The sequence below is a fragment of the Anomalospiza imberbis genome, chromosome Z (assembly GCF_031753505.1).
Source record: "Anomalospiza imberbis isolate Cuckoo-Finch-1a 21T00152 chromosome Z, ASM3175350v1, whole genome shotgun sequence".
Taxonomy (NCBI): Eukaryota; Metazoa; Chordata; class Aves; order Passeriformes; family Viduidae; genus Anomalospiza; species Anomalospiza imberbis.
Genome location: NC_089721.1, coordinates 26357439 through 26368534, shown reverse-complemented (window position 1 = coordinate 26368534; position 11096 = coordinate 26357439).

Sequence of the window (11096 nt, the reverse complement as noted above, 5' to 3'; positions counted from 1 at the left end):
TACAAGTAGTCATTGCTTTAAAACTTTCATTGCATCTTGGCTGATTTCAAAGTGATGCCTAGGTATCAGTGTTAAAAGTTTTGTTTGTGAATCATGTGACCAGCTTCTCTCAACATGACATGGAAAGTCTCTTGTATTACAGTGTATTTAATAAAAATTATGTCTTACAATAAACAATGTCATCCAAAAGAAAGATAAAAATATTACTTTAAAACACACAAAAAAATTATGTATTGTTGTGTGTTGTTTTCTGTGGTTTGAATGACTTTGTTTACCTTTATTCTTTTTTGGATGAAATTAGGGAAATATTTGGTATGCTTAGAAGCATGGCAGGTTTGCACTCTAAAACTGTGAAGCAAAAGCAGGTCACTGAATTAGTAGTTCATGGAAGACTTGACCAAAATTAATAGGACAAAGGAATGACCATCCTAATGGCAGGTTCATTTTTTTTGTCTTTGTTATACAAAGGAAGATCCTATTTAAATTCTTGTTCATTTGAGCAGCTGGCAGCAAACATCTGTGTATCTTCTAGCAGAAGCAGGCCTTCAGGTATTTTCTGGCTCATTCCTAAAAGTGCCCCTTTAACTGCAGCCCAGTTAAAAGTGTAGTTTTTTTCTTTTTAACTCATGTCAATCTACTATGAATACATTGTGAACAAATATATAATTAAATCCAAGTCCTTGATTTAGATTCAGAATATGGACATTCATTCAAAGGAAGGTCCAGCAACAATACTAATCCATACTAGTGATCCATCCAAAATCCATTGATTTCAACCAAGCCCTTCAAGGTCAGAGTAAAACTATACAAGAGTCACTTTGTGAATGTATGTGTTGCCTTCTGCCAGGAGATCTCTTCAAGATTAGATGAGCTGGCTACGAGCATTTAAAAGATCAAAGGAAAATAATCTACTGAGATGAAGCCTGAGGATGAAATCTGTCCAAAATTGAAAATGTCATTAAAACACCCTAAAAATTTTTGTTGACAGTTCATGTTCATGCAGTGGCTTAGAAATGCCTTGCCTGCTTTCATGACAAAATCCTGATGCCTTCTGAATTTGATGAGTTTTTGCTACCCCAAAACAAATCACCTCGCCGGCAACTTGTTGTGATGAAGTCTGTTTGGGAGCAGTGAGAGCTTTGGAAACCCCCAGCATACAGCCTCACCCTGCAGTCCCATCAGCATGGGTGCAATAGCCTTTGTATTGTGTTTTTATATCTTTGTAACAGTTCTGTAATGGTTTGCCCCTTCACCCCCCAATTTCTCCCAATGGTTCCACCCTGAGCTCTCTCGCCCTTCCTCCAATGCCACCCCTCCCTGGTGCCTTATCCATCATGCCGCTCCTAATCCCACCCTCCCAAATTTTTCCACCTTGGGCATTGAGTGAGTGGACAAAGGCCAGGGGTCCCTCCCTTAACCTTCCCCCATTTGTTTGTGTTTCTGTCTGTCCTCCTGCCTTCCACTCCCCCAAACTCCTCCATTGGGCGGTGGGCGTCCCTTCCCCCTTGTCTCTGCCCCGGTACTTGGTACTTAAGGTGATTACGAAAGCCATGTGACTCACTTTCGGCTGCAGGAACATGGAACTCAGAGCTCCTCGAAGCTTACAATAAACCTGAGACTTTTCCCCTGGCCGTGAGTCGACTCCCTCATTACCTCTAGAACGCCGCCTCTCCTCCATACAAGGCAGACAGCGAAGCGCTCTGTCTTAGCCGCTCCCCGAATCTGCCACGAGACACAGGGGAGTGTCCCCCGCTGCTGACCGTACCTCTGCTGGGCAGGCGAAGCCAGGGGGCTTCAGAGTGAGCACAGCGGCAACAGCCTGCACACATTCCATTACTATTCCCTTTCCCCAGGGATTTTTAAGGCTGGGGACATGTAGCTGCAGCAGGGACAGGACATTACCACTCCTCATGGTGGCAAAGACATGAAGCCAGATGAGCCAGCAGGGCTCATGGAGTCCCTCAGCAGTACACTCAGAATTTTTGCAGTATTACAGTAGGCAGGCAGGTACCTCTCCTGCACAGCCCAGCCTGCCCAAGACTCCAGTTTAAGTTTCCCCTCCCTGGCAACCATTCTGTTTCCCTACATAGTCCCATTGCTCTTTTGAGCTCAATCCCACATGGACCCTTGGGCAGGCAAGAAGTGTTGAGACACTTGCTCAACACTTGGTCATTTGAGGGAGAAGAGTTTTGTATCTTCTGCTTTTGCCACCTGGGTACATATGGTCCCGCAGCATGCATTGTATATCAGAGCAGAGGTTTAGTTTAAAAGCAGTGACTGATGCCATTTTTGTTGCCTTCTGTTCACTACAGCTGTAAGGGTAAAGGAGTTAGTTCAGGTTGCACAAGCGGCTTGTGAAAGACTAATGAATCTGATGAGCTCCTGAAGCTCCCAAAACATGTCAGACTTCGTAGTCTATTTAAGATCACACATGCACAGCTCAGCGATATCCTTCCATCACAGCATCTGAAGGTCTCTCAGCTTACCAGTGCCTTCCTCCTGCAAAAAAAAACACAGAGAGAGTTGTGAAACACTGAACAGGTCAGCAAGGAATATGCAACACAAGTCCTGCACCTGGTACTGCTAAGTCTCAACAAATTTCCATAACTGATTTCATAGTGAAGAAGTCTTTGTGTTAAATGATTCATATAATTTGAAAATCAACATGATCACTGTATTGCTTTAAAGGTGATTCACAGTGCCTCTTGATTGCTCCCATTGGTATTTTTAATGGCTATAATAATTTCCTTTTTAAATTGTGAGAAAGCTTATGTTTTAAAAAAATTCATTGCCTTATAAAGGACAAAAAAAAAATCTTGGATCCACTCAGAACAGGGTAGGCAGACTCTACTTAACCAGCTCCCAGATTTGTTTACCAAAGCAGCTTATTAATATTTGTCATAAACCATAGGTTCTGGCAGAGAAGATTTCATGCAAGAAAGAAAAATATTTGAAGCAAACACGTGAAGAACTACCCAACTAATTTCTATGCTAAGAGCCCCATGCTTCAACCTCTTGAGGATAAATTGACATGCACAACAGACACAGAGTTTCTGCAGTAATTCATGACTTTTGAGAGTTGGAAGATTTTAGGGCTTGGGTCTATTTTTATCTTTTATCAGAAGGAGTGAAGAATACTAGTAAAACAGACCATAAGCAAAACAGTGGAGTGGAAAACAAATGTTTTACTTTCTTAAACTGATAATCACATCATGCAAATAAATTTATTGTAACAAGGAATAACAATTAGAACTAAAGAGCATGTGGTCTTTCTGGCAGGAATCTGTATTAAATAAAATGCAAGGGAAGAAGAGATGAATAAGGAAAATCAGGGAGTAAGAGCATAAAATATGCTGTAAAAATTAGATATGTAGCTTTGCTGTCCTTGTGTCTGACCTTAAAGACAAATAAAACTGATACTTAGAAAATTATTTGCACATATTTTGAGCACTTCCAATATGGAAGAAGAAGTTTCTAGGCCTAGCAGTTCTTTGTTATGATACAATGACTGCTAGTGTAATGGAAAGTGCAGATCTGTCACTGTTATCCTGATTTTTGTCTTTGGGGCTTTTTTTCTGACAAAGTTGATTTAAATACATAAAAAGTGATACTGCTATTCAGTGTGTTGCAACATGGGCAGAGCTGACTGCTGGTTCATTAATCTGAGTTCTCCAGTTGGGAATGGCTAAGTAATTTACTGATGATTAGCAGGAGTGGGAGCATTGATTTATACGGTAACTCCCAGGGTAGGCTCCTGTTCAGGGTAACTCAGGTCCTTCTTTGGAAAGCTGAGGCTGCACAAGTAATAACAAGGTGTTCATCACCTTCTGTTTCACAATCTGAAAACAATTTACAACTGGTTAATGATAGCTGATCAAAGGGGAAAAAATTTTCACCCTTGCCAGTTTTCTGTTGCCCTTCTACCGAGTACTACCAGCCCTGGACTTGGGTAATATTTAAATTGAAGCTCTTTTCTTTCCCAGCTTGATTTGGCAGGTCAGAACCTCCCAAAATGGCAGGGGTGATCAGCTTCATCCTTGAAGCAGACAGTTCTTTGCCAATTGGTTTTTGCACATGTAAGTGTCCTCTAATTTCTGAGCCCTGCAGAGACAGCAGATACTCTCAATATGTGTGAGGGCAGGTGAACAATATGTTTTGTCCATGTAAGAGAGAGGAGAAAAAACATGGAAATGGGAGCCAGCGCAGCCTACAAAGTTGACAGAAGCTGAACTTGTGGTCTTCAGGCCCCAATCAGTGCTGAGAGGCCTGGGGTATCTACTGAGAAGCAGCATGGGAACGTCTCAGCAAACTCATGTCTTATGGCCCAACACAGATGTTTCCCTCCCTCATCATGCCCCCTATATGTCAGGGATAGACCAGCTGCAACACAGCTGTCCCGAAGAGGAGACCACTTGCCTTGGGCCTCAGCCTCATGTGACTTTGCCAGGGCACAGTCCTGGCAAACAAGATGTCCCTGTCCTCAATTGTCTGAACTGATTTGGCTTGTGCATGTTCACATCCTGATAGAGGTGACGGATATAATTCCTTTTCACTGGCAAACACTGGGTGAACTGCTAACAATAGGCCTCCTTTTCTTCTGCAGTGAATTGGGACAGTCCCATTGTTTGCTTGCAGAGGTGGTGTTGTGTATCTCCAGCATGAGCAGGGTGCATGTGTTTGTGGTCAGCTTGAAGTCTGTAAAACTGTTTGAGTCTTTCCAGTGGCCTCTGTATCAGCCCCCAGGACTGATAAACTGGAAGGGAGGAAGGAGGCAACACACTTCCACTGAGGTGTGCAAAGGACAAAGTGTGCAATGGTCTTGGTGTAAGATGAGTGGGAAAATATGTTAATCACTGTGATGGGAGGCTCCTGTCATTCTGTTCATCAAAAGCATTGCACACAGCTGCCCACACTCCCATATTCATGTGCTGCCATGATGTTAAAGCACCCAGACACGAATGAGAGAGCTGCAGCACTGCCTGTCTTGGCATGCATGGATTGGTGCTTGTGATAAGGGATGCATGACCTCAGGAGTACACCCTCAGTTTTGAGTGAACGTGCTGGCTGGGAGGTGCCACTCATTGTCACTCAGGCAATTTGATGTTTTTTGTTGTGCAGTGAGCTGATGACTGCCTTTATCCTTGAATCTTGGTCTTTGCCAGTTCTTGGGTGCCCTGTGCAGCTGCTTGAGGTCAGCTACCACTGAATTGGATGACACCCAGATGAGTTAGGAGTGGACATCTTGTCTCTGCAAGACATTGTCTAACTTCATCCTGGCATGGCAACTGATAAATCCTTCAGTAGCATAAAATAAGAATAAAACCTGTCCTAGTTTTATTGCATCCATTAAATCTATGAACAAAGGGAGAATCAATATGGCTTGTCCTAGAGATAAATCATTCCTTGGAGACATGTCATGTTTGACTCAATTTCTTGTCCTGGTGACCAGCTGGATGGCAGTAGCTGTATTTGCACCTGTAAGCCTCACCACTGTGGGGGAAATGCCTGCTCAGCCACGTGTGTTCTCATAGCTCTTGCTGAGGTTGGTTTTGAGAGCCAGACATCAGAATAAGGAGAAATCCACTGACAGGGCCCTGGCTGGAGTGATTCCAGGGGGGCAAAGGAGCAGTCCTGCACTCCTTATTCAAGCCACTGCTTTTGCTGCAGCTGATCACTGTTTCTAACTGTGTTTCTAACTTATTCATTGAGTGACTTTTTTTTAAGCTATTGAGTTAGTCTATTAAGAGCACCACTGATATGCCCAGCTCCTACAATTAACATTTAAAGAAAAATCACAGCCAGGAACAGCAAGCCTCTAGGAGACAAACATATGGATCTCATACCCCCTGCTCCCCTCTCCCACTTCAACCCAAAGTGCAGGGGGTTTGGCACAGAATTTGTCTTCCAGGTCCTCAAAGCAGTTTCACATGGAAGTCTCTGCAAATGATCCATTATAAACTCAGGTCATGTCTTTCTGCTTTGGATTTTCTTCTTTATTGCTTTGTGATTTGGGAAATTATGTGGGGAAATGTCACTAGCACCAAGGGGTTTTAGCAACCCAGAATCTAAAGAGGCTTGGATAAGAGAAAGCAGATGGAGACTAAACACAGTGCCTTCGATTCTGCAGAGGCCACAGATTAAATATGTACTTTGCTTGGTTAAAATAACACCTATTGGCAGTAATTGTTGTTGGGTTTTTTGCCAATGGAAGTCTAATCACTCTGGCAAGAGCTAGGTGATCCACAAGCTGTTACAGTGTGCTTTTGGCTCATCTTGTGTTGTACAACCTCACAGATTTCCATAAGAGAAAATTATGAAGGGATCAGTAATGTTTGCAATATGAAACAGATATTGCAGGATATGCAGTTTTCCCAAGCTATGCAAAATGCTATTGCACCATCATACACATTGCTTAGTGGTTATTTTTAGATGAGATTTTCTGTTAAACACCTATGTGACTGCAACTCAGAGCAGGGTCCAACAATGGCTTTCCCAAGTCAGAATAGCACATAAGGCAAATTTGGCTGCCAGCTCTTTTTGGACAAAGTTAACATTTTCCTTAGAAAGACAGAAATACAGCCAATGGACATGAATATTCTTGATTTCAAGTCTATGGCACCAACAAACCAGCCTAGCCTCCGTGTAACTAACAGCATACAACTGCAGAACTGGTGTCGTTGAGGACTGTAGAATCCAAACCAGGAGAGTGTGGGCTGTGATGTGAGCACTGAGGATCTCTTTTGAGAACCACCCCAGGCATCAAACACTGCTGCTGTTTTGTCTTCCAGAGGTCAAAATCCAGGGATCTCAGTGGAACAGGTAGAATACTAAAAGACTTTAGAGAAAATTACATAATCTCATGCCAGACTAAGAAATTGAGCCAGAAATTGACAGTCTCTATCAGTACCTTGAAATGCTAGTAAAGCTGTTGCATATAAACTGAAAACAACAGTACTAGTGAAAGGCAGAAAAGTGCACCTGCTATTATATTGATCCTTCTGGCTGTGTGGTTACCTGCTGTGTTACTGACAGCATTGAGTAACACTGTCACATTGAGGTAACCCTTCCATTCTGTTATTTTCTTTTCAAAACATACCAGTGATTAAATCTATGTGGGCAGCCAGCATTTTGGAAAAAAATTGTAGCACAGATTTATTGTGTTTTACCTTAAAAAGACACTTGCAGCTGCCACCTTGTTGCATCGCAGTTTGGGGTTTAGGTTAGGGGTTCTGATCTGTTTGCTAGCTGTGTTCTGTGTACCCCCGCGCAACCCCTGTGTCTGTTCCCCGCCTCGGCTGTTCACTCCGGGTCCCTGGCTGTTAGAGTCACTCTGAATTCCCATCCCCTGTCCGCCCCAGAGCCCAGGGTCTGCCCCAGTCTTGTCCCCGTTGGGTGCCGTGGTCCACGTCATCACCACGGCACCTGCCCCCATTGGGCGGGAGGGCTTCTGCTCTCCTCGCTCTCTCCCCGATATAATCCCGCACCTCGGAGTGCCCAAGGCCATGTTTCCTCATGCGCAAGCTGGAAGCGGGTTGTGGTGCCTCGGCGCAGCTCCCTGCGGCAATAAAAGACTTTCAGCTTTCCACGTGTGGGGAATCAGGACGTTTCTTCACTCTTTACTGGTGTCTCTCGCTCGCAGTGGCAAGAATCCACTGGCACCCCCGCCCGGACTGTGGCACGGAGCCGAGTCCGGAAACACGCAGCGATCCCAGGTCCCGGAGGGAGGCAGTGCTGCTCTGGGTGCTGGAGCTGCCCAGGGACCGGGTAAACACAAAGAGATGCTGTGCCACCTGGCCTCCATTCTCACCCTGCAGCTGGCAATTCCATGGTGAGCAAGACATTCAGTAGAAGACATACACATCAGCTTGTTTTCTAGTGGTGCTTAGGTGAGGTTAATGTTGGCCATCTTCCTCTTACTGGTAACTCAAAGTTAACTTTCTGCATCTTCCACTTCTTCTCTGACATAAAGACTTCATCAAGAGAGATGATTTGCCATGTAAGTGCCTCTTAAATAGCCCAAATTCAACACACATCAGTATCTGTACAATAAATATAATAGAGTACTACTTATAATGCATTATTCTACATTCATTGGGTGATAATTTGTGCAGAGGGCTGCAACTAACTCTTACTCATTCTACTATTGCAAAGTAATTATTCAAATCAGAAATGCTCTGGGCTTGGGAAGGAACACAACTGACAAGTGAATAAAAAGACAGAGCTCCAGTTGCTACAATAGAGTCACTGGTGAGGTAACCATTCACGAAGAGGCTGATATACCCATGTTGGGTGCTGGATCAGGCCTATACTTTCAGAGAAGTGCAGACTTTTTATATGTTCTAAGGCTGTGTTTTATTTTGTAGGAAATCATTATTGGTATATATTGTAAAATGCAGGCAAACCCAATGGGAAGAATGATGATGTCTGACTCCAGTTCAGAAGGCTGAATGATTTCTTTATTATAACTATGCTCTAATACATTATTATACTATATAAAGAAAGATACTAAAACTACATACCTACTTTCTCTAACTATCATATCAAACTACTCACAACTTGTGACCCTGTTCTTGAGAGTCCAGACACAGGTGGACCTGATTGGCCACCAGGCTCAAACAATCCTCACCAAAATCCAATCAAGCAATCACCCCAGGTAAATGATTCTCCAAACATGTTCCACATGAGAAAAACAGGGAGTAGAAATAGAAATTGTTTTCTCTTTCTTTCTCTCTGTGCACCTCTATGAAAAATCTTGAGAGAGAGAAATGTGCTGCCACAGGTATACCCAGTTGCTGCCAGACCTCAGAAAGTCAGGATATATGGCCATAAGCCAGGCAGAGGGAATGCAGCCAAGTTCCCTTCCCTGAGATGGGAGACATTAAAAGACAACTAGAAAACCAGTGATATTTACTCAGTGAGTAAATATCTCACATACTCTCATTGTGAGAATGAAGACAAGACATGATATGTCTCACACCAAGGCGTGGGTCTTCCTAGTTTGGGTTGGGCAGGTCACTGCTGAGCCAGGCCACCAGGAACAACAAATGTACATTTTTGTATATCTCCTAGATCAAACAAATAACTGTTCTGCCTCACAGTGCAGATTTTGACACAGTGCAGATTTTTCCAGCTTGTTGCTCTGCACTGGGAAACCCTTGCACCTCATTCAGTTGTCCCTGAAAAACTGGGACTTTCACTATAGATGTGTGCAGACCAAGCTCTTCTATTTTTTTGCTTGATGTTGAACATTATAATTTTTTTTTTTTAAAGAATAGTGTGTATCATGCCTTGGCACTTGTAGAGATCATGATAAACTGATTTTCTGGTTTAGTGGTTCAGTGCTCTATCTCACTAGGAGAAAGGGAAGAAAGATCTGTAATGAATATCTATAATGAATATCTTTCACCTCTCTCCAGAAATAAGTGGTAAATATTTCTTTGATGAAATTGGTGAGATTTGCAAGAGATGAATTATGTTCAGGTGCTCCAATACCAATCTAAATTATTTCGTTGAATGAGCATGGGGGTTGTTGAACACATTTTTCATTAATTTCCTCTTTAAATAATTAAATAAGTGTTGTGATGAGCTAACATACCCATATAAATGACATCTGGAAGACAGGACAATTTACCTGGCAGTTCTTCCAAACCCAATTTTATTTGTTATTTGCACAATGATTAGCATTTACTGTTGCTTGTGTTGCCACTGAATGAGCTCAGTGAACCAGAACCATAAGGACCTCTGCCCCTTGCCGCTTCACTGATGCCTGCCACAGTAGTATGCTCCGGAAAATATTGCCTTCTCACATGTTTATTCATCCCTTTATTACAACTGTTCATACAGTTACCACTGGAGTTTAGTAGCTCTATTTCAATTTTAAAAATTCTAAAAAAGTCTTAAATAAAACAGAATGTTAAAAAAAGTTACCAGTGATACAGTTTAATACTGCCTTTTACTTACTATTGTTAAAAATACATTATTTCCGTGAAGAACTAAGTTATTCAATGCAGTTGTACAATAAAGTAAAAAAAATTACAGCTATATGAAGTATAGCAAAATAAAGTCATACTCTGGAAACAAACAATGCAAGGTTTAACAAAACAGAAGTGACTTGTTTCACCTGCATGCAGAGAAGAAGTGGAGATAAAAGAATTCATGCTGCCTTTATTAAATTTCATAACATGAAAATTGATAGTGTGCTTAGTCTTCAAGGGAAGAACACTATCCACTGGTGTTTCCTCACTGTCAGTCAGTTCCTTAAGCTTTCCTTTAAGTTAGTGGAAATCTTGCTGTGGCTTTGAGATGGCTCTTAATCTGACTACTGTGCACAGAGTGCACCCTAGGCTTGCAAAAATCTCCCATCAGACATAAGGGTTCCACCAAAAAGAAACACTGAGACACTCTAGACACAAATGTATGTGTTTTCCTACATCTGAGATAATGACTACTGCTCAGTTGCTCATCATGCTCATCAGCTTTGCCAGCACCAATAGAGGCAGGAATAGAGAAGAAACAAAATATAATTGAGTCCCTGAGCGAATCCTTACTCCTTAAATGTTGCATTTATCTCAAGTAATATTGTAGAACAGGACACACTTCAAAGAAAGGCCAAAAAAGTCTTGGTTATGGCAGCAGCTATCATGAAAGAAATGCTTCAGTAGCACCCTAAATACAGTCCTAAGTTCTCAGACCTCAGAAGGATAAAATGAAGAATTGACAAATCCCAAGTGGTGTGATGAAGGTGAATATTGCATGATTACATTTTCCAAGATGGAGGTGCTGAGAGCAACAGGAAATAGGAGCATGCTCTGGAAGCAACAAAATAAGATAACCCTCTGCTCATGTGGGCAGTAGGAATGAAAATGGATTGAAGAATTTCTGGGCATTATATTGGAAAAAAAATCTACTGAAAAATTTTTAAAAGTAAGACACCATTACACTGGAGAGGTACCCCAGCAATTGATTTACATCCCACATGAGAGTGGGAAAAGACTCAGTTTATTATTGTGTGTTCCTCCTGTCCTTGTCCTTCTCCAGACACCTGCTACAAGTGAGTCCTGGAGTCAGGATACCTTTGATCTCTCAGGGTACAACCA